The 5,911-nt window shown below is 51.2% G+C and overlaps 1 protein-coding gene across 1 annotated transcript in view; it reads left to right on the forward strand.

The window, feature by feature from the left end:
- The first annotated feature begins 235 nt into the window (after positions 1 to 235).
- Positions 236 to 5,911, forward strand: part of LOC107120823 (zinc finger MIZ domain-containing protein 1-like) — a 258,073-nt gene continuing 252,397 nt past the window's right edge. Inside the window, exon 1 of the mRNA XM_015423595.1 lies at positions 236 to 327. The gene's annotated coding sequence lies outside the window, so the exon portion shown is untranslated. The remainder of the gene's footprint in view (positions 328 to 5,911) is intronic.

Genomic DNA, 5,911 nt, shown 5'->3' on the forward strand with positions numbered 1-5,911 from the left:
GTTGGGAGCAGGGGGTGGGGCTTGTTGCATGTGCCCGCCCCCTGGACTCTTTACTACCGGAGCTCCACTCCTGTGCGCTCCTGCAGGAAATGACCCCTGAATAAATCTGTCTTAGAATGAACCCCTTTTCTGGAAGATGGAGGTGTTTCTTATGTCAGGAGGCCTTGATTCCAGCTTTCATAGTCAGACACCTAACTGCTTTCTTTTTTGGGGGGGGATTTCTGTTTCTTAGGAGAGACCTTCCGCGTCGTGGATGCGAAAAGAGCTCCCGGCTGTCTTCTTCCTTCTTCCTCTCTCCACTCGTTGGCCTCTTTGGAGAGTTAAAAGGTAATTATTTGCCCGTTCCGGTGTCCTGTTTGTTAAACTGCTTTGTGGGGTAAGTGGGAAAGATGGGCGAGGCCTCTCTCAGTTGGTCTGTGTGGAAATACTTCTTCTTACATCATCTCTGATCTCACGGCCATCGCCTTCCCCTCCCTTCGGCGTATTAAAATGTGTAATGCGCTCATATGAAAGCTCTGAATGCGTTTTGTATACCGCTTTGTGTGTTTTAGACTTGCCTCATTCCTTTTGACGGCCAATGTGGGAACAATCCCGGAAGTTCCCATGCCTGTGGTAAAGAGACGGGAGACAGGTTGGAGGGTCTCCTTTCCCCGGTCCTTTCCAAACTGTTTTCGTTGGCTTTTCGTTTATTCAGTCAGCAGATTTCTACGCCACCTCGCCAGGGGATTTGCCCCCAAGGCGGCTTACGAAACACAACTGAGTAGAAGCACAAAACGCCATGGGAGTTATTAATTAAAATCCAGCCTTAAAAATCCAACGAAGGCAAGAAAAATATAATGAAACAGTTTAAGAAATGAGCCTTACAGTTTCCAGGCGAAAAGCAGACCCTAACAAAAACAGTGTTAGAAGATCCAACTTCTGAATTAAAGGAAATGTTTTGGCCTGGCACCCGACGGAGTAGGAGTGGCGCCAGGTGAACCTCAAAGAGGAGGGCATTCCACAGGTGAGGTGCCACCCCTTGAAAAGCCCCGTCTTTTCAGCCCCTTGCTACCCACTTCATGGCTGAAGGCAAGGACAACAGAGATTGGGGCTTGTGAGGAAGGTATTCGCTGGCGGGCTGAACAGAGACTGTGGTCCTTCAAGCGCCGAGGCCCCAAGACAGTCTCTTCAGTAACCACAACCGGCTTGCTTGCTTCAAATGCTGGCTCACTGGGAATCACGGTTATAATTAACTGTGGTTCGTGACAGTAGTGCTGTAAAGCTGGCAGGGGGAATTCACCGGTGGGGGGGAGGTTGGACTAAGCCCAGATGGTCATAGGAGTTCTGTCGATGGAGCTTACGAAGGTCCCTTTGCCAGAGACTTGACAAATGGAGATCCCTGACGTATCTGACGGGAGCTTTGCCTCCCAAAAGCTCATAGCACGATGGTCCTGATCCATATTGCCTGACCTTTGTTGGTGATGGAACAATTTGAATTTTGAAATAAATAAACGGGGTTGTGAGTAATGTTCCCTCTAAGCTGTGGAGTCCCGTGAGCAAAAATTCTTCTTTGTGAGTTACTGGCATTAAACTTGTGAGCGAGCGATTTGGCCGCTGCATCAATTAGTTTGCTCTGGAGCCATCCTTCCTGAGCTAAGACAAAAATCTGTGAGCCGGAGGCTAAAAAACCGTGAGCTAGCTCACACTAACTCGGCTTAGAGGGAACACTGTGAGTGACCTTCTCAATACCATAGATCTTCCAGTAACTGATCACCTCTTGCAGATTCTTGGCAAAACATGAGTTAAAATTCAGGAAGGCGCAAGATCTTAATGTTGGCTAGCGTGGGTCGAAACCAGTCCTGAAATTTACCTGGGACGAGTAAAAAAGCTTTCGGTGAGCACCCTAATAGGAATCTCAGTGGTTGCATGCTATGGCCTGGGCCATCCCTGGTTTCCCAATTGGTTCAGGTTTTTGTGTATGTTGTATTTTTGCATTTTGTGTGTGTGTGTCCGTGTCCGTGCCTGGAAGTCATGGCAACCTCTGGCGACTCTTAATGGGGCATGGAGGACATTCAGAGAAGTGGCCTGATGGCCTGCCTCTGCTTCCCTACCCTGGTATTCTTTGGAGGTCTCCCGTCCAGGGCTTTTTTCCCCCTGGGGGAACGCTCTAGAATGGAGTTCCGGAACCTCTTTGGCAGAATTCTTTTTCAAATATTTAAAAGTTCATGAGTTTTTTATACAGATTGAAAACTCCAATTCCCTCTTGAAAGTTCCGGCACCTCTTTTTCAAAGGAAAAAAAGTGCCCTGCTCCCATGCAAATACTTGCCAGGGGTCGGCCCTGCTTAGCTTCTGAAATCTGACGAGATTGGGCTTGCCTGGGGCTATCCAGGTCAGGGCCCAAACGGTTCAGTGTTGATTTGGTTTCCTTTGCCTTAGAGTTGCGTTTAAGGGAAGTTCAGAAGTTGTCTTCAGGTGAGGAGGCTCGTTTTGAGACTATTGCACAACTTGTCAGTCGCCCATAGTGATGTTAATTTACTACCGATGAGCACAGCCTTCACGCTTTACCTTGCCATCTTAAGAGGTAGGACGGATGTTGAAATTTCTCTGAAAGAGCCTATGTAGGCCTGCTTTTTTGTTATGCTGCGACTCCTCCTGTCGGGTTGGGACCTGGGAGGACAGGGCTTGAATGCACCGCGGCAGCCAGGCATTCCCTCTAAGGTGTAAAGTCTTTTGAGCAAAAATTCAGCTCTGTGAGCTACTGGTATTAAGGCTGTGAGCGAGCAATTTGGTTACTGCATAAATTAGTTTACACTGGAGCCATCCTTCTTGAGCTAGGACAAAAATGTGTGAGCCGGAGGCTAAAAAACTGCGAGCTAGCTCACACTAACTCAGCTTAGAGGGAACACTGGTGGCAGCTTCCTAGGTGGCCGGTCACATACTCTTGACCTAGCGTACCTGAGAGGGTTGTTATCAGGGGTCATTTTGTAGAAAAAGAGGCACAGGAGCTCATTTGCATAACTCATTTGCATATGCCACACCCCCTGACAAAGGGCAGGCACCTGTAGTAGATCGGGAAGGGAACCCAGGCATGTTTAGAATGCCTTTCTCTCTCTTCCCCATCTGGGGAAGAGAAAGAAAGGCATTTAAATCCCCCCAGATGGCGGGGTGGTGGTGGTCTGCCCCGGGCTCCTTACTGCCGGAGCGCCGTTCTGCCGCGCTCCGGCAGGAAATGACCCCTGGTTGTTGTGAGGCTAAAATGAAGGAGAGGAAAATGATATAAGCCACTTCCGGGGCACCACTGGGGAGAAAGGTGGGGTATAAATGAAAAGAAAGATAAAATAAAGTTATCTTATTATCTGCCTGGATACTCTCTTTGAAAGGAAACCTTATGAAGTTAGTTGTTCTTACCCAACAGATATATACACCATTCTTCTGGAGCAGAGAATACTATGCTTAGAGTCCTACCGTATGCTCAAAAGATCAGGCTAGAATTTGGGACCCGCGGGACTTTCTAAGCAGTAGCTCCCAAGCCTCTGGAACGAGCTTTCAGAGGTGGTAGTTTAAGCAGCTGCCTCCTTGCTCATGTTCAACAAATACCTTTTTGGGGAAAACCAGGGGTCATTTCCTGCAGGAGCGCACAGGAGTGGAGCTCCGACAGTAAAGAGCCCAGGGGGTGGGCATATGCAACGAGTCCCACCCCCTGCTCCCAGCAGCCCTTAGTAAGACCAAGAAGCAGCCAGGTAAGCTGCAGAGCCCCCCACCCCCGGTCCAAAACAATCCAGTGGCAACTTTAAGACCAAGTTTTATTCAGGTACAAGCTCTCCCTCCTCTGCGAGGGCAGATCTACACGTCCCCCCCCCCCAATAGCTAGCAATCCAAAACAGTCCAGTGGAGCCTGAGCGGTGGGTGTTGCCTTCTGACACACTTCCGGTGATGCCAGGGGGTGTGGCATATGCAAACAAGTGAATGCTAATGAGTTATGCTAATGAGCTCCTGCACCTCTTTTTCCACAAACTGACTCCTGGGCAAAACTATGGTAACATCGGCATCAAACCATGGAATTCTGGCCAGCACTCAGAGTGTCCCCAGTATGATGATTTCCGGCTGGCCGGCAGCGGGCAGAAGCCCCCAAAAGGGGGGACCCCCTGCTCGGAACTGGAGAAAGACAAGCCTACTTGCATCCGATGCAGGGAGCTTTGACGCTCGGAAGCTTCTACCACAAAAATGTTGCTGTTCTCTAAGGAGCCCCTGGATTCAAAGCTAGCTTTTCAACTGCTGGCTGGTGTGGCCACCCTCTGAAACTTTTCAGACAAACGTTCCAAAATTTTGAGCTCCTTTCGATTCACTACGGAGGCTTCTTCTTCTTCTTCTTCTTCTTCTTCTTTTGGCTGTGGTTCGGCACGTTGACTTTTATTTTAAAACTGTTTTGTAAGTCACTTTCGTCAGGTGGCGAGGTGGGCCGGAAATGGTTCAGATAAAGCCACAACTGCCGCTAGGATGTGGGGGAGGATAGACGGGGACGGGGGGAGTCTGATGCCCCCCCTCCTCGGACCGTTCTGTTTTGGGGCGGAGCAGCCGCTGGGCTGGTCTCGCCTCCTCCGAGAGTGGGACGCTCACCCAAACTCAAGAGAAACCACTGGAATTGGGCAGACCGCTTGAAGGTTTCCGATGGAGCCAACTGGATTTCCCCCTGAAGGTTCTGCCGTGTAATTATCTGTCTCTTTGCGCTGCCTCCCAGCAGAAGTGCGTGCCAAAGGCAGAGGACACGTATCTCTCCGCCCAGGAGGAGAGGACGGGCCCCTCCCTTTCTCACCCTCTTAAAAATAGCACCCAGTTACCCAACTAGTCATCTCCCCCCCCCCCGAAGACAAACAAACCCTTTCTTCATAGAAGGCGATTCCCCATTCTGGCAGAGTGAGAAACCCAGCCGCGTCTGGGATCGTGTAACCAGGCGAGCGAGTTCGCATGTCTGGGCGGATCTGCTGGGCTGGGTGGCATCACAGCCGGTGGAGTTCACGGGCCGTTCCCCCGATCCTTTTGCGCCCAGGGCCGCTGCAGGATTTCACGGGTGAGACTCTCCTCTTCGTTCCTGCGCCCGGTGCCTGTTTTGCAGGTTTGCCTAACAAGACCCCTTTCACTTCCCGGCTCTTCTGCCCACGCCGCTCATGAAACTTCTGTCTACTGAAGCAGATCACCAAGGTCAGGGCTGTCTACTCCGACTGGCAGTGGCTCTCCAGGTTTTCCGGCAGGGGAGTCTTTCCTGATCCTTTCTTAACTGGAGGTGCCAGGTATCGAACCTGGGACCTTCCGTATGCTATGCCGATGCTCAACCACTTAGCCGTGGCCCCTGCCCTATTTATTTATTACCTTAATTTATATCCTGCCTTTCTCCCCAGTGGGGGCCCCATGCGGCTTCCGTCATTCTCCTCACCTCCATTTTATCCTCACAACAACCCTGTGAGATAGGGTAGGCTGCTGCGTGTGTGTGTGTGACTGGCCCAAGGTCACCCAGCGAGCTTCCCTGACAGAGTGAGGAAGCAAACCCAAGTCTCTCCAGATCCTACTCCGACACTGTAACCTCTGCATATCTAAAGCCAATTCCCAACATTCCCTCGGGTTTTGGTGAGAAAAGTATGCAGGTAGAGAGGGAAGGAGTTGTGCCAGTGTGATGTGATTATTTATTTTTTTTTTGGATCAGGGCCGGCTCACCCACTAGGCGAACTAGGCATTTGCCTAGAGTGCGGGCCGGCCCTTAGGGGCACCAAACAGGACCCGCCCCCCCGCCAAAGCCCCCCCAGCCCCCGCCAAAAGGACACGGAGGGGCACAGCACAGGCAGGCACAGCAGTATCCCCCCCGGGAAGCCCTTCCCGTGGGTTGAGCGAGAGGAAGGCAGCAAAGGTGCGACTCCACCCCCCCCCCCCCAACACCAG

The sequence above is a fragment of the Gekko japonicus genome, unplaced genomic scaffold (assembly GCF_001447785.1).
Source record: "Gekko japonicus isolate JY-2015 unplaced genomic scaffold, Gekko_japonicus_V1.1 scaffold1941, whole genome shotgun sequence".
Lineage (NCBI taxonomy): Eukaryota > Metazoa > Chordata > Lepidosauria > Squamata > Gekkonidae > Gekko > Gekko japonicus.